This window comes from Harmonia axyridis, chromosome 4 (genome assembly GCF_914767665.1).
Source record: "Harmonia axyridis chromosome 4, icHarAxyr1.1, whole genome shotgun sequence".
Lineage (NCBI taxonomy): Eukaryota > Metazoa > Arthropoda > Insecta > Coleoptera > Coccinellidae > Harmonia > Harmonia axyridis.
In genome coordinates, this window is record NC_059504.1 from 10,747,633 (window position 1) to 10,770,916 (window position 23,284).

The window sequence follows — 23,284 nt, forward strand, 5'->3', positions numbered from 1 at the left end:
TCTCATAAAATATAGACGTTGTTTTTAATATCCAAATGAAACTTCTCTTTGGAAAACTCTTCATTTTGTTTGTAAAAAATTTTTCGCGAAATTCAAGAGTTGATAAGCAATTGATAGTACACTATAATTAATAAGTACTCCGATTCTATAAGTTCTTATATGCATGGAAGTTCATTCATCGGTTGTCTAGGAATTTGAAACAAATTCCACACTTTTTGATTCAATATGTACTATTATTTTTCAAATTGTCTTTTACTTCTCGAAATAGTTTTGGTTTATGTCAGTCTGTATCATAAAACATATCAATAATCTGATTCTACAACTTTCATCGGCATCTCTACTGTACTGTTTCAGGCATTCGATTGATTATTTTACATTTTGTCTTAAAACTCCAACCTTCAAACTTGAGCCACAACCTTCAGTATCCTCTTATCACCTTTAATACAATCCTGAATTATATTTCTGAAGCAATTAATATGTTTCGCACTCTTAAGTCATGAAATAAGAAATGCATTGACTTGAGAATTAATTTTCTTATACTAGAAGAAGTATCTATCTATTAGTACATTATAGAACTCTTCAGTGCTGTCAAGTTGAAACTTCAATAGCAATTTCGATTTCAAATAATTCCACTCCTCAGATGAGCTTTCAGAATTTACAGATCCTACTAGTTTGATCAAGAGGATATACAGTTTCCTAGCAAAACTTAGGTCAAAGGATGTGCGTTATCTAGAACGAAACTATTGTCTTCGTAAGTAATAGAAGTACAGCGACATTAAAGCTTTAATTCGGCTGACATGAAAGAACAAACAGTCAACAGAACCGAAGCTGAGCAAAGAGAAATTTTGAGGGTTGTGTTAGAAATTACCCCTAATTCATGAAAATTATCGCTCCGACGTCTGCAGGAATGCGCCGAAATTCGAAAAAGCTCGGACGTAGTTTCCTGCCTCCTCGACCAAAAGACCTTATTAATTTACGAACAAAAGCTCTCCGCAGAGCTCTTTTCTGGATAAACCCGAAATCCGGGAATGAAAAAAAAAGATAATAACTGTCTGCGATTATAAATTAGAGTAAGCCAATTAAAAGCATCTGCTTCCTAATTGCAATAAATACAGGCTGCCGAACGAGTGGAGAGGTGTCCTTGCACAAACAAAACGAGGCGTTTGAGCGCCTCGGATCTCCAGAACTTGCACAAATGACTTTTTTAAATTGTTTCCGTCCGCCAAGTTTGGGGATTTGTGAGAGAATCATAAAGTTTTTAATTGGCTTCGGTCGAAAAACAGCGACCGTTTAGAGTCGGAGATAGAGCTGAATTAAAATTTTCAGCCGGAGATCCGTCGGCTTAATAGTTTATCGCGCCAGAGCTATCCCGTTTTTCAGAACTGGATTCCCTGTTTATGACGGATATATTGGGTTGGTTTGTCCTCGGTGTAACGCCGGGATTTATCACAAGGTACACAATTGCGCGCAATTTCCCCGGAATGCATATTTGTCCTGCTGTCTCGTCACAGATAGCGAAGATAGCTTATTGTGTGAACGGGGAAGGGCAATAATAAGCAGACGTGGTTGTTGGTCTAATCATGCGATTAATTAAGTTATAAGTTATATATTCGCGAATTATGCTGCTCTAGATAACAGAAAAAGCCTTGTTCGCTGAACAATTTGTCTTCTCTCAGCTCGCAGACAGATTTGGTAGACTTATTTTCTAATATTTATGAGGTTTTATCTCCATTGTTCTTGTGGTCACGTTTATATGGTTTTTTTTCCATAATATGTCTTCGCCCTTATCTTGAATAGTTTTGTATGTTCTTTCCAATAAATTTTCTCATATACATATGTAGGGTCCTCTGTAGATAATTGACATATGGTCACCAGAATGCTTGGTCATCTATAAGTTCCTTCAAGCGTCGAAGCCATAACGTTCATAGTCATTTCTATTGTACATTAATCACGAAAGATTCATTAGTTCATTAGTGTCAAAGTTATGAATTAACAAAGAGCGCTGTGTTATTCGAATATATTCAACGCGTTCGAATGATACCTGCAATTCTAGACATTTGCATAACTTCAAGAAATAGTTTCTCCTTTTTTACCAAACTCTATAGTTGAATATAAACACTATTTTCCATTTGTAGACCTTCAGTGTCTGAAGATGAAAATGAGCTCGAAACCCCGCGGTTACAATTTTATACTTAAATTCTCAATATCGACTTTCTGGTAGTAAAAATATAGAAAGAATAAAATTGTTTAATCATAGTTATTATCTCATAAAGGTCAAATTTGGCCTTCATAATTTAAAGTAATCAAATATCGATTGGCGACAACATCAACCTGGAGATGAAACAAAATTATCTAAAATTGCTATTTCAATTGTTGATTTGCATATTCATTTCACAGTAGAGTAAGAGGGAAAAATTTATGACTACCTGAGACCTACTATTTCTGTAGCAGAAAAACTATCTATTCGTGTTTTATGGTGTTCTCGAATGCAAATAAGTGATACATGTAAAGAAATTGATATTGGAAAAATTGTAATAAAAAATACAAAATTCCGAAACGTTAGTCGGTTTTCATATTGATTCAGCTAGTAAATTTATTAACCGTTTATTCCGTTTTTATTAGTTTGTATAACTGATTTTTCTTCAGGTTCAGTTTAATATTTTGTATAATTTCGATATTTTCAATAACCTCTGAATTTGTGAGAGGTTTATAGATTTTATTTTATAATACCTGAGAACTTCACTTCAGGAAAAGCGAAAATTATCATATGGTATATTTTTCTATATTTGACTAGCTCTTTTTCCCCTGATTTCGAATATATAACATATGTTTGGCCTATCTCTCTCTTATTCTGAGTACCACAGAGTTTCAAATTTTAAGAACCACCTGGCATGCTCAGTAATCAGTTTTAAAGTGGTAGGCTGCGATAACTCAAAATGCCTTTTTTTGAGTTATCTCGTTGGCAACGATATAACATACGTTTTTCACTATCAATTGGAATTGGATGATTTGGATGCAACTCCATATATTCTCTCCTTGTAGCTCTCTTATTTTTATTGTTCTTCACATAATGTGAAAATATTTCAAATTTTTTCTCTTCTGTGTAGTGAATATTCGATGAATAGTTAAATTCAATGACAAGCGCATGACATATATCATGGCCAACGAAATAACTCAAAAAAGGGCATTTTGAATTATCGCAGCCTTCACTCTTGAAAACTGATTACTGATTATTAGAAGAGCTAGTCAAATATAGAGAAATATACAGGGGGTTCCGTTTGAAAGAATGAAGATGCAATCAATATGTTGCTCACTCTGTATTTCGTTTTGTGAAATCATTTTGAAAAACACTAGTCGATTTCGTGAAACTTTTGTAGAAAACATTTTTTTGTACCTCTTTTAGTAACAACGTTGAAGGGGGGGTCAAATTATGATGAAAAACCCAGTACATAATCTACTATCATTCAATTCGATTAAGAATGAGAAGAGGATAGGGAGCTAATATTTACTGCCTCCTTCTAGAAAAACCCCCTCGTTCGGCAACAATGCTATAAACTAAGCAAACTACTCTAAGGTCAGAGGAATTTCGAGCAGTAATGATTGGTAGTCTGCATCGCCGAAACTGATTCCTACAATTCGGAAAATGCGAACCATCTCAGCTATTCAATAATCCGTGGAACTGCAGGTTCTTTCCTCCTCCCAGTTTCAAACACGAAACTCCAGATAGCATTGTTTGAGAACAGAACTGAATACAGAAACGCTATCTAAACTCCTCAAGCCACAGGGGAATACTGACGTGTTTTTCTCCTTTCTTCGATAGTGTGCTTCTGTACGATACCACCAAATAAACGCTGAAAAACGGGATTCCTAGATTAAATCCCGGGCTAGCTGAAGGCTGCGCAACTAAATTGTACCCGATGGAAGACGAATCTGATTTCTGGGCAGGGCCGTATCAATTCTACGGGGTTGAAGCTTTATGAGGCTTTAGAAAGTGAGAATATTCGAAGGGGCATGGAAAGTGAAGATTGGGTTTTTATTGTATCATCCAATATTAAGATCCTTTTATGTTTTTACTTCATAAATATGAGGAACATAAAATCAAAGTATAGGAGACAATTATTCTGTAGTTTCTAATAATAAATTACATTGATAGTTACCAATTCATAAAACTGAATTGATCTAGATATTATAAAAATTATTTCTGATTGATGAGAGGGATATTTTGAGAATATCCAGAATTGAAGGGTGATTTCTTTGTAATTCTTTGCCTGGTATTTTCATTGCTTCTGAGTCGGATGATTCAACACCCTCGAATTTCGAGCTGCTACTTGAACCCTTCACCTGAATCTGTATATTAAAGGACGACCGAAACTGATATGCATTCAACACAAGTATTTGAAAAATTTCTTATCAAAACGTCTTCCATCTAGATCTCCTGCGCGATTGAAATTTTATCCTAAATATCCTCTGGCAACCTTACTTGATTCCCATCTACCCAGCTCTTTCAGATCTAAGATATCTCCATCAACATTGAAAAGGAATATTGCTGACAATCTCCTCTTACATTGTTATTTCTCAGGTATTTGAAAAAGGAAGTGAATACCACAAAGCCGAAATTGATCATTTACCTTTTCAGTAGGAGATACGGAGACTTTTGTTTGTAATATGAGATGGTTGAATATTCTAATAATGTCACAAGGTTACTATAAGGTGCAGTTATACAAAAACATATCTTTTCCTTGGAGTTTTGTGTCAGAAATGGTCACAATCGTTTCATTCTTCATAATCTTAATATCGTTTCAGACATTTTGATCAATTCATTATTTCTGTATATGAGTTCCGCTACGTCCTATCAATAAAGCAACTTTTACATGAAAATACCTAGTTCTAATACAGTGCTGTAAACTCATTACATCATTGCTTTCAGTTATTTTTTTCGTTTTGTGGTTGTCTACCCTATCAAAATTCAGCACACGTCAATTGTCAATGTAATATAATTTGAATTTAGTGAAATGATCTATGACATTATTTGCAATTTCTCTTAATTCTGGTTGTGTTAAATAGATTTCGTCATACATAATTCCCGAATTAAATGCATAATTATAATTAAAATATTCGAAACGTACGATTCAACTTGAAATTCCTTAATCTGTCAATTTTTGTAACAGTCACACCAACTGCCAATATACGATCGAAATGTCAGTAGGATGTTTAATCTTAATTTTATTGAATTTTGATAATATTTCATGAAACTTGACTGAAATATCGTCTAATACTTGTTGCAGAAAGCAATTTCAACACCCAATTTCGCATTCGTGTTGGAATAGGAGCCCATCCTGCAACTTGTTTTAGAATAAACTATTTCCATATCGATTTCAAAATCTTCAAGCACTTCTAGTTTTTGGTTACGGAAATATTGTTCTCGGCGATCAAAATAAAATTTTGCACGAAGTTTGAAATTGTTAGATTCCATCAAAATGAGATCAGCTGCTTTTCGAAATTGAAAGGAAAACAAAACGTCGAACGACAAGATTTACATGACAATTCTCATCAAATTCAATTTTTGGTGTAACTTGAAAACAAAACAAGTCAGAAAAATTATAACCCACCCTCAACGTTTGACGGAGCAACCCTGAGCCACCCTGTACATTCGCGACGGCATTCCACCGAAATTACGAGTCTCACACAGGGTGAAAATCTGAAAGTTAAGTCATTATTTTTTCCGGGGGTAATTACGCTCGCTTTTGAGCCCACCTCATGATAATTCCATTCCAGACCTCTCCAATCTGGAATCAAAGGAAAAACGGGCATAGCAGGCGCGATAGAATCTCTCGCTTTAGAAGCACAAGAGATGAATTAATCTTCCTGTTAAACAGGAGCGCCCTCGAAATCACAACATCCGACACTGCTGCAATGCTCTCAGAAATGAGAGCATCGATCATAAAGAGGATCTGAATTTTGCTGAATTTACGAAACATAATGAAACATAAATTCACGATGATGTTCATCATTCATCACTTGGTTAGGATTTTTGGAAATATACAGAGTGGAACTTCATTTGGAAGTTGTTGAGTATTGGGAATGTCTTTTTGGTGTTAAGTTTTGTTGTTGGGTTGAATCAGTCTTCAATTTATAGAAATTCATCTAGATCAAAATTAAATTACAGTTATGTTGTGTCCACTTTTTCACTTTTTATCTACGACTGCTTTATTTCGAAGCTATTCTACCATTGATTTATTGAATTTGGTCGATTTGCGTTACGTGATAAAACTCATCACACCACTCAAATTTCATTACGTAACTCATTTTTCGGAGAAGACTTCTGATACTAAAAAAACTTATACTTAATCAATAACTGGCACTGTTTCCTCTATTCACGATGGAAGTTTTATTTTGAATAACTCATTTCGACCAAAAACATCACATTCCAGCCCCAAATTTCACTTAAAAGGCCTTGTTAACGAACCAACTTGATAGAAAACTTGGTTGTTAATGTACATAACAGGCCAATTGAAAAGTCCGCAGTCTACCATAGAAAAACACATTTTTTTGGCAAAATTCGATTTTACTAATCAATATAGTTGCTTTCGGGAGCAATTCAGTAATTATAGCGTTCTTCCAACTTTTCGATACCATTTTTGTAGTACGATTTGTCTTTCGCTTCAAAATAGGCCTCAGCTTCGGCGATCACTTCTTCATTTCCGCTAAATTTCTTTCCAGCGAGCATTCTTTTGAGGTATGAGAACAGGAAAAAGTCGCTGGGAGCCAGATCTAGCGAATACGGTGGGTGCAGAAGCAATTCGAAGCCCAATTCATGCAATTTCGCCATTGTTTTCATTGATTTGTGACACGGCGCATTGTCTTGATGAAAGACCACCTTTTTTTCAAATGAGGCCGTTTTTTAACGATTTCAGCTTTTGAACGATCCAATAACGCTATATAATAACCGCAGTTGATGGACTGGCCCAGAATACTGATGCCATAACCTTGCCAGCTGACTGTTGTGTTTTTCGTTGCTTTGGATTCGGTGCATCGTGTGGAGTCACTCAGCTGACTGTTGATTGCAATCTGGAGTGAAATGATGGAGCCATGTTTCATCCATTGCAAAAATTCAGGTTTATTGCACTAAAACAGCTTCAAACACTGCTCAGAACACGTTGTTGCTTTAGTTCGATTGTGAGCTCACGCCGCACCCATTTCGCACACAGCTTCCTCATGTTCAAATATTCGTGAATGATATGATGTACACGTTCAGATGATATCTTAACTATGTCTGCTATTTCGATCAACTCCACTTCACGGTCATTCAAAATTATTTTGTGAACTCTTTTGATTTTTTCGTCGGTGACAGCCTCTTTTGGGCGTCCACTGCGTTCGCCGTCTTCGGTACTCATTTCACCCCGTTTAAACTTAGCATAACAATCAATGATGGTTGATTTTTCTGGTGCAGACCCCGGAAACGCTTCATCAAGCCAAGATTCGCTTCAACTGTATTTTTTTTCTTCAAACAGCAATATTATATCAGCACACGAAATTTTTTTTTCCATCTTTTTTCAAATTAACAAAAGTAGCTACACTCACAACGCAATATCTGACAAACTAATGGTCAGACTGCTGCAAAATTTTGACTCGTATCGTTTGAAGGTTTGTACTAACTAAAAATCATATGGATTTAACACTAGCACCGCCACGTGTGCACCCGACTGGGGACTTTTCAATTGGCCTAATACAATTTTAATACAAGTTTTACACTCTGAAATGGCATGAATGCTCTCGATCATAATTCATCTCGTTTTCAATTACTTCTTGACCCTGACAATAAATTTCACGACATTAATTTTAATTGAATGTCAATATGCCGAAATGTAATCAAATATGAATTTCCAATATTTCACCAATTATTTCGGATCGGAAAATAAACGAAACGACTCATGAGCCATTTTGTTGAAACGCCAGCGCATAATTATTTTATGGAATAAATCTGATCCAATAAATATTCATTTCATTGTACTCGCTGGTATTCGGTTTCAACTAGAATTTTAACTAGCACGTAATGTGTTCATTGACTTGTCCGTTCTCAACAAATACCGTGAATTATAATTGTTAACTTTGAATGGAATTTCCATACGTGATTGATATAAAGCTGGGCAATTGATATCATACTTGAAAAAAGCTCAACAGTTTTATCCGAATTACTATTAATACTTATTATTATTGTAATTTCTATTTACATACTCTTATTCCATATTTCAATTTCTTCCAATAACTTTATATTTTCCTCTCCAACTCCAAATTCTTTACAATTCCAACTTCAAATTCCAATTTGAACCTCTTTAATATTATTATCTTCACTTATATCGATATCAAATTCAAATTCTCAAAAATCTTCTCCCTATTTTTTTTACAATGGCATTATTAGGTGTACAACATTGCTTCCGGCGTTTTGCAAAAGATTGCTGTATCGGTAAGTGGTAGTCGAAATAAATAGATCGTAGATATCGTACACTAAGCGTCTAAGCTTAGGTATTTGTAAACATAACGTCATCGAAATATAAGTCGATTTGTGTCTGCATCATAAAGTTATTCTCGATTAAACATATCAGTCTACGAACCAAATTCTCGTCATTTGCAGAAGGCTTTAATTTTCTGCTTTAATATGAAGAAATCTGCGGCTTCGGCTCATCGGAAGCTCTCAAATACCTATAGTGAGGCCGCTATCAGTGAAAGAACGTGCCAAGAATTATTTCAACGCTTCAAAACGGTCATTTTGACGTCGAAGACCAGCATAGCGGTGGAAGAGAGAGAGTTTTCGAAGATGCAGAATTGAAGGCATTACTCGATCAAGACTCGTGTCAAACGTAACAAGAATTCGCAGGATGATCGGGAGTAACGCAACAAGCCATTTCAAAACGCCTGAAAGTCATGGGAATGATGCAAAAATAATGAAATTGGGTGCCGTACAAGTTGAAGCCGTAAGAGGTTGAACGGCGTTTGTTTGCTTGTGAACAGCTGCTTGCAAGGCAAGGACGGAAAGGATTTCTGCATCGCATTGTGACTGGAGACGAAAAATAGGTTAATCATGATAATCTCCAGCACAGAAAATTATAAGAATATTATAAGGTATGGTTCCACGTCGAAGGCCAAACCGAAATTTTCACGGTTCCAAGGTCATGCTCAGTATTTGGTGGGACCAGTTTGGCGTAGTGTATTATGAGTTGTTAAAACTGACTGAAACAATCACAGATGATCGTTATCCAATGCAATTAATGTGTTTGAGCCGAGTATTGAAAGACAAACAGCCGCAATAGAACGAGAGACATGATGAAGTGATTTTACAGCAAGACAATGCTCTACCCTATGTTGCGAATGTAATCTCCTTCGGACTATCACTTGTTTCGATCATTGGCACACGGCATGGCTGACCAGCACTTTCGGTCTTTTGAAGAAGTAAAAATTGGATCGATTCGTGGATCGCTTCAAAAGATGACCAGTTTTTTCAACGCAGGATTCGTACGCTGGCGGGAAGATGAGAGAAAATTGTATTCAGCGATGGACAATACTTTGAATCATAAATGTATATCTAGTTTTCTACAATAAAGCTTCGAATTCCGAAAAAAACGGCGGAAGCAAAGTTGTACGCCTATGTACTTGGAGAAGAAGTTACTGACTTCTATTTTAGGAAATAGGGTTAGCCTTAAAACGATCTAAGCGACTCAATCTGCTCACGTTGAAGGAGAGTCTGTTTTTTTATTATTCACCCCTTCTTTTGGGTTTCGCAGGTGAAGAGGTTGTTGTTTTTTTTTATGAAAAAAGGCAGCCAGTAAAACTGATGTTTACTTTATCCACTGTATGCATTTATGGCCCAGAGGAGTGATCCTAAGATAGCCACTTTGCCTCGCCGCTTTTAAGTTTCATTTTTATTCCGCAGTTTCCATCCTTCGCGGACGTTCCGAAAGGGAAATGCTATTGGGATGAAATGGAGATTTACTTCGATCGATTGAAGACTATGTTACACAAAGCGATTGAGATTTCTGGAGAATTTCGCATTATACTCTTTTCGATTCGAAGAATAGAGATAGAATTGATGGATGGAATTCCACAGAATGCATATTTTTCGATACAAATTTGTGTGCGACCTTAAATGATTAGAGTGATAAATAATTTTATAGATTGAGTAATATTGATAGAACCAAGGTTACCGATGGGCGAAGATTTTGAAATAATAAACAATTTGAATATCTTGAACTATAAAGAGTATATCATCCCTACAAACTCTTCGGGAACATTGAATCCATTGGTTAATTCATCTGAACCATACAAAAATTATTCAGTACAAAATGGCGAATGCGCTGGTTTCGGGTTTGTTCGCTAAATATTCATGAAGTTTTTATTCTGGAATTTCCTTTTATCGAAAACTTTCGCGGGATTGCATTCAACCATTCCTTCAAGTTTCAAGATGATTGTATGAATATTATGATAGTTTATAAGGGACAAATTGACATAAATTGGCTTTTGAGGGTACCCTATATCTCTTTAACATTTTGTTACAATGTATTTGATTGTCGTTTTTGTTTGAATGAAAACTTCCGAAATGGTTTTACGATCGAGTTAAGATTTGCAATCGGATATGAAGCTTTGTGCCAAATGTTGGTTGCGTAACATGCATCATAAAAACTTCAAGAAAAATTTCGAATACATTCAGTCAATATTTTCGAGATCAAAAAACCGATGATGTCGTGATTTTAAGTTGATATTGAATTACAATTGTAAGCTTCATGAGAAAATTCATGTTTTTTGCGTCATCAGGTTTTTAGCAAATTAAAACAGAATACCGAGTAAATGAGGAAATCACACGCAGGATCTTTTGAGCACTCATTTATTTATGCGCCAATTGAACTCTTGGAGTATCTAAACAGAGTATTCCTGAATTTTAGATACTAACGCAAACGAAACATTCCAAGGATCATTTTGGAAAAAAAGTTCTGTAAACATATTTTTTTCAAGATTCAAGATTTCTCCTTTCACAAGATTTTCAACTTGAATCCGGCATATAGATATTTTCTTGATGGACTAATGGTAGCAACCTGTGAAAAAACTTTGGTCCAGTAGGTACTACACTTTTTGATTTCTCGAAATTTTGTTGTACCTGCTACCGATTTCTAGAAAAAGAATTCAAACAATCCTGTAGTAATTCTGGGGAAAATCCAAATTATCATAAAGATCCAGTTAGTAAGATGAATAAATTGATTATAAGTTTTAGCACTCATTTACCCATTCTGCATAGAAGATTAATGAAGATCTGATAAACTGATATAATCATCATAAAAAAGTAAGAGTACAAGAAACACCTCGTATCTCGAGAACAAAAAGTTTGCGGGTCCATGTTTATTCAACTTTTTTTTGAGTATCTAAATCTCTCATTTTCCTTTTTACCTTCAGTTTAGGAATACCCTGAATATTAATAGCTTTCTGGTCTCAAATGAATGAACGAGAGCTTAAAAGCTCAGTTATTGTTCGACTTATTTTCTTATAGATGTACCTGTTATAGCAAAATAATTGGCATAGCAGCATTTCATAACGATATATCTGGTGTTTCGATCGCAATGTCCAAACAAAAAAAAAAAAAAATCGACAAGAAGAAGAATGCTCAGGACAATAAGATCTCGTTCCTCTTCTACCGTAACCAGGTCGACAAATCTCATCCGAAGAATTGCACTCGAAGTCCAGCACCGAATCAGACATTGTGCCAAATTGAAGTATTCAGGTCGTTATTCCAGATGCTCTTTTCAAGATTTTTCCGATACGATAATAAAATATGGATGTTTCGCTAGTGTTCTAGAAGGAAATCCAATTACGGGAAAATTTCGTTGAATATTCCACAGCCGGCTCGACCGAAATCATCTGACCTCATTGAATATTTAATTGCGAGTATTGGAGTTTTAGCGAGAATGTCTCTCATCGGAATTATTTCGTCTTTTGTTTGTCTTGGTCGAGAGATAACTGAAATGATATGATTTATTCAGGGAAGAGAGCTGCATCTCGCTGCTAAGTTTTACTTGAGATGAATGGGTAGGAATGATTCGAAATGAATGTGTTGAAGTTAGTTTATGGAATCATCCAAAGTACAGGGATTGAACAAAGAGCACGTTATGTTTTTCACCAATCAAATATTTCATCAATATATATTCAGAATAAGACTTTCACGTTTGATTACTATATCCTTCGGCCCAATCTAATTCATGACAATACAGGGTGTTTCAAAAAAAGATAACTCCGTTTTTAGGGTCGGTAGAAAACTGAAAAAAGATTGGGGTTTGCGTTCTGAACTTATGGCCGAAAGGAGATATTCTTCAACTGATGCAATGTGAAAAACCAAATTGTGGCTTTAAGTTCTGACAGAAAAAGAAATCCTATCAAATTTGTATGAAAAAACCAAAAGATCGCAAAGCGATAGCTTCAGGCGTTCTGGAGTTATGGCCGAAAAAATATATTCTCCAACTGATGCACTGAAAAACTAAAATGTGTCTTCTTTCGGCCATAATTCCAGTGCCTGAAGCTATCGCTTTGCGACCTTTTGGTTTTTTCATACAAATTCGATAGGATTTCTGTTTCTGTCAGAACTTAAAGCCACAATTTGGTTTTTCACAGTGCATCAGTTGAAGAATAGCTTCTTTCGGCCATAACTTCAGAACGCCTGAAACTATCGCTTTGCGACCTTCAGGTCGGAGTGAAATGAACAAAACAATGAACTTCTGACTCAGCGCCCTCTTTCTAAAGCAGTATAAAAGTAAATTTATTATGAGTATATTTTGTCCTCAATCAACAAGATATTATCTTTCAGACGAGATCTAATTTGCTCAAAAATGTTGAGCCAAACTGAAGTTACAGGCGTTTCAATCAGTCAGATTTCTCCCTTTCATCTACCTTAATTTGATGTCGTAAAACCGAAAGTGACAATTCAAAAAGATAGAGAATTTTCCAAGGATTACAATGATGATATTTTATCTTCAACTCTATATGAAACATTTTCGAGTAAAATTCATTTTTCTACTCGACGGTAGCTATTACGCCCCCTAGCGGTAAAAGTATGAACTTCAAAATAATTTCCAGTGTGTTCTCTCGTACACTTAAGTGGTAAAATTTTTTACCGCAAGTCTCTACGATGAGTGGATCCTGAGGTATAACCGCTTACCTCGCTTATTTGCCCACCCTGTACATATCAAACAAATTGTAATATCATTGAAGAAACTTTTCAGCCCAAGGATTTGATTCACAGTAAAAAAATCCAAGGAATTGAAAAAAAAAATATCCTTCCTCAATTTTCGACTCATTAGCTAATTAGTAATAATATACGGTAATTCGTATAGATTCATATTCTCAATTCATCGATATTCCTCCGAGTGTCTTTTTACATTGCTTATAAAAAAATGAATAATTCAAATCTTGTTTCACTCTTCAAGTTATTTGTTGCCAAGAATCTGAGCTACTGATAAAAGCTGAACTTTCCCTCTGGAAATGCTCAGAATTATGAATATTGTCTGAAAAGCAGAGTTAAAAAAAACATATTACGTTACCATTGGTAACTCTGTTCCATCTGTCGGCTCCTCGCTAACAAAAGCAAAATGTTCTGACAAGAAATCGCACTGGAAACAAAAAGACATTGCGTATCGAAAATACCTTCAAAGGAGTACGTGTAGTGAAGGAAAAACAGAAAATAAACATACCTTTTTGTACGAGAAGGACTCAGGATCAATTCGATTCTACTAGGAATTGTTGAAAAGAATTCTGAAAAAAAAGAGAGATCATTACTGAAAGAAAACTAGCTATTGAAGGATGGCTCGCAACATAATATTCAAATTTGCATGCTTATATCTTTTTGTAGTCAGTATACATTATATAGGACTATTGCAACCTTCACACTTAAGATTTTCAAGTCCTTACAATCTAAGTCTTCATGCAAAATACGCTGTAATATCGTTTGAGGAATGCAAGCTGTAGAAATATTGGGTATAGAACTATAGAAGTGTTTTTTCTGGAACGATGTTAAATGTTCATTAATATTGAAAATAATAAACTAAAATTATTTTTGATATATCAAAAAAACTTGAAACAAAAACGAATAGCATATTGACAACTAATCACAAAGAGAATTCCATAAAATCTGAATTTGCTGTCATTGGAAATTTTCGAATGATGCAGTATTCTCGTTTACTTTTCATGTTGAAGAAAACCGTTTGCTAAACCGATGCCTGTTTTATTACATAACCTCTAAATGAACATTAATCACGTGTTACCGAAATAAATAATGAGCCTTTGTAGCAGAAATCGTTGTATTCCCAATTAGAAGCGACGTCAGAGTAGAATGGAAGCGTAATTGAGGATAAAAAATAAATAACTGAATAATACGACCCCACCTTACTTCTAACGGGAGCGGAGACTGGTTCAACCACCAACGGCACAAAAAGCAATAAACTCCTGAAGCAATATGGCCGTTATCATTAGAACCTTAATTAGAACTTTTGATCTTCGCTCGAAGTCTTTCGTTATGCGTGCAGATTGAAAACGATTTTACCTTGTTCGGTGACATTTCCGGTCTGTTTTTCGAAGTCGAGTTCATGACCGGCATTTTTCAATGGGGGGAGTACGTCCCTTCGGTTAATTGTATTTCTGACGCTGAATATTGGAACTGCTTTGATTTGTTTTATAACGCTCATCCTTAAATGAAGTATTATATTATGTTATGATGTTTGTAATTTCAGAATTTGAGATGGGAAATTCACTTTTACCGGTTGTAAAGTTCCGTGAATATGGTTGTTCGAGTTTAGTTTTTGAAATGATACTAAAATAACGTATTCGATCGAGATGAAATACTTTATACAGATGACCCATAATAATTCCAAGCTTCATGGAAAATTTATTTCAATGGCGTCACTCGAAACAGATAAAATTCAAGAAGAATGTCGAAAAAAACTCAACTATTCTGTTGAAATGTATCTAACAGAGTTGCGATTTTGTGTGGTGGCATCAGGAAATGATTTAAAGCTCTATGCACATTTTTTTCCATCTAGGTATTTCTTCGACGCTCCCAAATCCCACAACAACCTTGGCACTTGAATAAACTTCACCAAGAGCATCATCAAATCCTTTATTTGTGCACTTGAAAAAATTTCAGCTTTCTTGGGTATGTAACCTTTCCTCATTTTTTTTATTTGATATCAGCTTGGAATATTTGGACATGTCCAAATTACTATCGGATAATAACATAGATTTAATCATTGAATAATTCGACCACAATGTTGATGGCTTTGGCTATTGTGTAAGTTTTGAAAAATGAGCCAATAATATTGTCTCTGAGAAAAAATTGCATGTGAGTATTTTTCATCTTCCATTCAATGGATCTTAAATACGTGGTTTAGGTGGTATTAATGTTTGGAAAGCTACTTTAGCTGTTTCTACTCACTTCGGTGGATTCAGGGGAAACTCGGAATTAGGCATTTTTCCACCTCAAAGTAATCAAAATAACTCTAGTTATTTTGATTACTTTGAGGTGGAAAAATAAAAATAACTCTAGTTATTAATATCAAAATAACTCTAGTTATTTTGATTACTTTGAAGTGGAAAAATAACTAGAGTTATTTTGATTACTTTGAGGTGGAAAAATGCCTAATTCCGAGTTTCCCCTGAATCCACCGAAGTGAGTAGTACCAGAGAACAAGTAAAATCGAATTCTTTAATTCTTTGATCTTTAACAGAATTAAATCGACAGAAATCTAAAAGAGTTTCCTTTGTAAAATAAATAATTATTTTAATTATCCATCAAAAAGTGAAATTCTAACAGGAAAAACCCTATTACAACTTGAAAGGATTCACAAAAAAAAAACAGAAGAAATGTGGAGTTGATAATAACACAAGCTATTAGATATAAGTGGTTAAATCTCAAAATTTCAATGTGATCCGCGTGGAGTTCGAAGAAAACATGTGCATATAGTTGATATATAAAATGAAGAGGAGAGGTCTCAAATGGGAACCTTGGGGTACTCCCGATTTAATTCTGTAAGCGAATGAATAGCTATCATTATTTACTTTTATAAGAATCAATTAAAATCTAAGAATAGAATGAATAAAAACCATAAAACTCCATGACATTTTCTTGGATATCAAAATGATCTTGGCACATGAATTGCATTGATCCTTGAAATATTTAATTCTGTTTCTAACCCTTGGAATTCGGGAAGTATGACAACTATTGGTATGAATTGGTACTAAAATTATTGTTTTCGCAAATACATTGATGATAAAAACATAACACCCGATTCCGTAATTCTCCACATCGCCAGAAAAAGTCAACATCTGGAAATTCCTGAGGATGAACATAATTCTTCCCTTGCTGAACGTTCTGTCGAAAGAAGGAGACGCAAAAAATCCGCAACTATGGATTGAATTATGCGAGTGGATCTATTTGTATACACACAGGATGTCGAGACTAGGGACGAGACGTTACAAAAACAGTGACAGGAAGACTGAGCAGAGTTTAATAGAGGTAGTGACCTCGCAGCAGACGAGGAGGTTGCTAGATCCGACAGCCGTTGTCATTTCGGGGTATGAATAAATTTATGGGGATATACCGGGTTTTTCTCAGGTTTGCAGTCAGATGGAGCAGCGATCGATGGAGTGGAGGCGTAGTTGTAGGTGGAGTTAAATTAAGAACATGGCTTTATTCTTTCCGTCTCGAAGAACATTTCAAATCCAAAGATTTGTCAATATGAAGCAATTCATGAAATTGGAAAACTGTGGGAAACACTGAGGTGAAATCGATTGCCTTCGATCGCTCGTCATTCATACGCCGATGGGTTGATTGGAAATCATAGAACTGCATATACGTTCAAGTATTTTACAAGAGTTGTATGAATAATATACAAGCGCTAAAAAGCCCCTGAATTCCCGTCAGTACTTTCTTCATTATTTAAGATATTTTGCTCGAATTTTTAAGGTTCTGAATAACATTCATAATGATAAAATTATCAATGCTCGTGAAATTTATTGCAAATATAACCCTCCAAGAAAGTGGCACCAAAAGATACTCTTCAGCGCTGTCAAGTCACATATGATGGAAACTCATTTACGACGGCTTGTGGATACATAATTACTTTATAATGGGCGTTGTTTCGTTGTTTTGATTTTTATTATTATCATCTGCTGACTTTCCCATACGGTACAAATGATGTTTGTACTGACAGTAACCCGTCAGCAACCCCACCATCACCCGAAGCTCAGCTCGTGACAGCTTCAAGAGCTTTCTGGCGTAGATAGGTGAAATCATCACGAATTTCTTGGCCTGAATAAAACCAGGAGTCTTTGTCCAGTGGGTGATCCTGTCATTTAACTCCCATTGCTGGACCGCTGCCTTATATTGGTCACATTACGCATATTTCTATGTGTTTTTGATGGTTTAGAATTGAGAAGAGCAGAATTAGAGCGAAAACAATCAATAACTGTACGAATTGCTTGCTCACTAGGCCGATTATAATCACTGTGAAATGGAGAAAGTGGTTTATGATCTTCGAGAACAGGTTCATTATTTTCAAAATGAATTTTCACAATTTGGAAGCGTTGTTTTGGTGTTAACCGATTCATGAAGAATTTCCAAATCTAACTGAAGAGTAACAGTTTGACATTCTCAACTGTCAAATCAAAGACAACACTAGAAACTTCTCACGAAGCTGAAAAAATTTACTAACATGCTCTGTTAAAAGTGACATGAGAAAATTACATGCCAAATTCCTTTCCAGGAGATAATGTGACGCAACCAATCTTCAAGACAAACGGAATGACTCAATAAAATCATTTCAAGAATATTTTATCCAGACGGAAGACAATAAGGCCGTGAAAAATTGTTGGGACGCCAGCGATAAAAAGCTTTCATCGCTTCGAATATTCCAATTGAATTTTCCAATAACGGGTTCACCGATATACTCCGAAAGCTATCGAATTTTTCGGAGAAATGAAAATGAAAGATAATAGCATTATACTCGCACATAATTCGTAATCAATCGATTTAGTTTTTGGGTGCTTGTTCTAGGAAATACTGCGCTATGGTTTTGCCCAAATATATTATGCAGTTTTCGAGCATAAGCCTAAAACGGTCCCAAACTATTGAGTGAGAATTTACTGATGAAAATTAGTGGTTACATTGGACTCTATAATGGCCAGCTTCTGAAAGGTTATTCAACGCTAATTAGTTGCCAAAGCTGCTTTCAATCATCAACTGATTAGTTTGAAGCATGATTATTACGTGACCTTTCAGAATTCGATGAAAAAGAGCACATTGGTGGTGATATAATGTTGTAGAATATACACCAAGTGAATAAAATGCATCATATTATATTTCCAATTCACGAATAAAAATGAAAAATTATGATTATTTACATTTTGATTTGAATAGATCAAGAGACTGTTGTTTGCGAATTTTAACCTGGAAGTTTCCAGTTGGTCTCTTCGATGTTGAATATGATGCTTCACAAGTAATAACAGGGATGATGGGTTGAAACAATAGGGTTAGTATTTACGATTCATTGTTGTCGAGAAATCTTGGGATAAATTTTATTTCTGCCCAGACTATAATCAAGTATAATCATTGATTCTTCAAAGAAAATTCCTGGTTTCAATCTTCCTAGGAAAATTTGGTATACTTAGGACTGGTCAAGGTTGTTGCAATAGTATGTTCTGCAAATGACATTCAATATAAAGCCTAATGTGAGTGTTGCGTGGAAGAAACCATTGTCCACTAATTTGTTGAATAATTGTTCAATTTATCAGTTTGATACTGGTTTTCAAGCTATGCATCCACCTTCAAGTTTTTTTTTGCAGTTGAATGTCAACTTCAAATCAATACAATGGAAGTAATCACTTTTATTACTACTTTTTTTCAGATTCAACTATAATATATGCTTTGTAGCATGCTACATTGCAAATTCAATTTATTCAACGAAACAGGAAAATCTGGGCGTACGCCAATGCGTATCTTCGTGCATATGTACCCGATACATGTGATATGTGATATGATTTCTTTTTCTGGTTTCTTTGAATGTATATCGATAATTATCGCAGCGAAATTATTATAATTGTTTCCCTCTATTATATTCGTAAAAACCTCAAAAAAGGTTTTTTTTTGGGTATATTTTGTTAACTGAATTCCTGATTGGTGTTCCTAATAAACGCTGAAAGCTTGATGATTACATTGAGAGTCCTTCTTCAAAAGACAGCCTATCATCATTGTCAATTGTCTACTTACAAGCCGAAGTATGTTCTCTCCTTACTATTGTAAGACTGTCAGACCTAAGTTTGTATCAACTTCGGTGGAGGAAAATTGGCTCAGTATAGAGCTAGGACTCTTACCTCTTCAGGGAAGTAATTTGTGAATTTAGAAAATTTCATTCTTTATTTTTGTACATTTATAAATTTCGGCTTCACTTATATATATTTTCATTTTATAAAATATTGTATGTCAATTCTTCTGGTAACAGATATTTTAAAGATTCAGATTGTGAAATACTTGTGTAAATATAAGAGATGTTTGATCGACCTGGGTTTTTGTCCCTTCCATTTGGTGAATTCAGAGATCAGAACCACGACCCAAATCAAACGACTGTTCTCGGGCATTTTGAGTTGTAACAAAGAGGTTACAGCGTCGCCAACTTTCGGTGAAGAAAAAGGATGAAAAAAAAATTTATTTGGATGAAGAAGAAGCCCTTCAATAAAAATATGTCAGCTTATGCTGCCAAAAAAGGAACAAACCAAACAAAACCAAATATTGGGAGATTTTTTGTTGACGTTTTCATCTGTGCTCTTGTATTTTTTTTGGAAATGTATGATGCCCCTTTCACATTTCCTCTGTCAATACTGAAATGTATTAACCCATGCTGCATTGTTCGGAGTTAACAATTTTTTTATAGTTATTCCTCAAAATTATATCAGAAAGCAAGCAAAAAATTTCTTGAGAGATTTATCGAGAATTTTACGTAATGCTTGTGACAATAAATCCACCACTATATTTGCAGCAGCTCATTCAAAGACACATTTTTCGATATTCACACACTTTTATTTGTTTCCACAAAAGCAATATGGCTTCATTTATTAATCAGTTGTCATAATTCAGTTTTGTATTCCATCCAAATTTCTGTGTTCCTACAGTTGAAATGTCAATGTCAATATGACAATTGATTAAATTCTCTTTAGATTTTTTTGAATTAAAATCGTTGGTACGTTCTCATCCCAATCACGCAAAAATAATATACACACCTAGTGAATGAATAATTTTATTCCCGCGGTGTATAACCTACAATTTTTCACCTCAAATCCGAGTACAGTAAACAACGTGACTAATGGAAAACGGGCCATATGATGTGGAACTTTCTGGAGCGCTAATTGAAATTCTATGCTCCGAATGAACTCAATAAATAGTAAATAGGATCTGCGGGATTGGGAAAAGTTCCGACCACACCCGACGGCTAGTTTTGCAAATTTCGGACGACACCACTGATCCATCTGTGATTTATTGGGTTGTCCCTAGCATGCTGTTGTCCCTCGGAAAGGAGGGTCTGTATTTGCTTGGAGCGTTTCGTATGGAAAGTTGGAATACCGTGGTGATTTCGTACTGGAACTCTTCGATGATCAGATAGCGTAACCTGCATGCTATCTGAACATATACTGTGATTCGAGTTTCACAGGACGAACTTTACAATGCAATATACAGGATGTTTCACTAATGACACGAAGATGAATTACGGTTAAGCCTGAAATTTCCCATTTTTTTTGTCCTAGTATACAGTAGAACTCAATTAGGCATTTCGAGAAAACGCTAACCGTACGAACAGAAATCCAACAACTGTTATGAAATGTTGTCAAGCGTGGTTTGATAATCCCCAAAATCGACGTCGCAGAGGCACAAATGAAGTTCAAGATCGACGTCTAAGATTTCTGGCAATAAGAGACCGATTTGCGACAACTCGATCTTTGGCTGATGAGTGATTAGGAGAACAAGGCCATCCTGTTACTGTCCGAACGGTTTAACGCCGAATGAGGTCTTTAGGACTGCAGCATTATCGACCCCATCTTGTGTTACCTCTGACGGTTGAGCATCGCCGGGAACGATTACTGTGGTACAGAGAACGTCAAAATTGGAATGTGGAATTGCATCAGGTCTTCTTTTCTGATGAATCTCGATTCTCTTTGGGTGCACATGATGGCCGAAGAAGGGTTAGTCGACGTCGGGGAGAAAGACGTGAACCTCAGTTTGATGTTGAGCGTCATGTACATCGTACAGTAGACGATTAGGGTATGGGGTGCTATTGCACATGCAAGTAGGTCACCTTTAGTCTTTATTCGAGGTAGCATGACAGCGCTGCGTTACCTTCAAGATATAGTGAAGCCATATGTTCTTCCTTTCCTCAACCTGCTCGAGAATCCAATATTTTTGCAAGATAGTGCCCGACCTCATGTTGCCAGAGTTAGTTTAAACTTTTTCGAAGCGACCCTTGTAATTATTTTACCAAGGCCCCCAAATCTCCAGATCTTTCGCTTATAGAGCATGTTTGGGACATCATGGGTAGAAGACTTGGAAATTTCCCCAGTCTGGCGGCTCTGAGACATAAAGTACAGGTAACTTGTGTCAAGAAGGAAATAGACCATCTTATTGCATCAATGCCGAGACATGCTGGGGAGTGTATAGATAATCGCGGTAAACCAACACATTATTAACAAATTCATTAAAAATTTGAAACCCTTTGTTTTTTGCCAAATTTCAATCATTTAGTCTTTGCTAAACTATTCAAATTTAAAATTTAAACAGCTCCTTCTAGGTGTTAGAGTTTCTTTGTCAGTTAGTATATCTCAAAAACGGTAAGTTTTAAGCATATGAAGCTTCGAACAAACTTGGGTTCATTAATTCCATACAAACTGACAATTTTATAAAATACAGGGTGTTCTATAAGAAAAAATCATATTTATGGTTATTCACTCTTTTATGGAACACCTGTGTACTTCCACAATTTTAAAATCTATCTCTAATGGGGCCAGATTTTTATGAATTTATTTCGAAACGTTTGAAAAAAAAATACATACTTAATTCAGAGGAGGAGTGACTTTTCATGGCTTCTTTTGAAATATTCGCCTCGAGATACGTTTGGCAGATAAACCACAAGGTCACCATCAGAAGTGACACTTTCCCTTATGAAATAATATACAATTTACTGGTTAGGCCTGACTCTCACTGAGTGATGTGTTGAAAAACAATCTATACAGCATAGTTTCATTGTCGATAAATATTTTCGAAAAGTGTTATCGATATACCCTACACCCTAAAATTTCAAGCACACAATTATGAAAAAGCGAGGGAATTAAGGTTTCATTTACATTATCAAGCTGGGTTATATTGTAGTATTGAATTCCAGCAACATACGTTATCATATTAGCAAGCCATTAAATTATAATTCCCAGCGCACTAACTCATATATTATGTACTTAACATTAAATACAACGCACACCGTACAAAACACATAAACCATACAGCATAATAATTATAATCAAATTTTTCCAGATGAGTTGATTTATATTGTCTGACATCAGAGGAAATAATAAACCACTGCGCATAATTCGCTATGGTTTTTCTAGTGTTACGGCCGTTTCTTTCGCCAGAAAACAAACGAAATATAATTCAAACAAAAGTAAATGAGCTTTAAATTATACCCTCCACCAAACAGAGCCATCAGTGCGTAATCCAAGCATTCGGTGGGACAAAGCTTTGAAACAAAACCCGTTTTCATACATACAGCAAATACGACAAGCTTGCCAGGCGCAAACTTGAGACTGCGACAAGGGTTTGAATGGAATCCTGGATTCAGTTATCAAGAAAAGTGAGAGCCGGTGGAATTTTCGAAGGATTCTCTGAGGTGGGAGAAAACAAAGGAGGCGAGAAAACAAGTTTCCAAGATATATGGAAGTAAGACATTCGTAAATCGGGAGTTTGAAATCAGAAGTTCTTAACTTATAAGTAGTTTCAAACTAGGTGGGAAAATATTATTCCCGAGTATGCAAACTCTTGTTGACTTTAGCTAATGGATTCTGGGAGAATAATAATTTTTAGTGTTCGCTTGCGTTGCATCTTATCCGGTTGTTTTACGGTAACGATATTTTTAGTTGTTCATTTAAATTTTTAATCTTATTGCTTAATTCTTAACTTTGAAGTCTGATGAAGAAGATCTTGATAGGATAGTTGCTGTTGAAAAAA

At 35.4% G+C, this 23,284-nt stretch overlaps 1 protein-coding gene across 3 annotated transcripts in view; it reads right to left on the reverse strand.

Moving 5' to 3' along the window:
* LOC123678984 (neuroligin-1-like) overlaps window positions 1–23,284 on the reverse strand; it is a 260,712-nt gene that overhangs the window by 64,941 nt on the left and 172,487 nt on the right. For 2 of the 3 annotated variants that reach the window (XM_045616289.1, XM_045616288.1), the window contains one exon: window positions 13,725–13,785. The exons of the other annotated variant lie outside the window; for it this stretch is intronic. The gene's annotated coding sequence lies outside the window, so the exon portion shown is untranslated. The remainder of the gene's footprint in view (window positions 1–13,724; window positions 13,786–23,284) is intronic. 3 annotated transcript variants of the gene reach the window in all.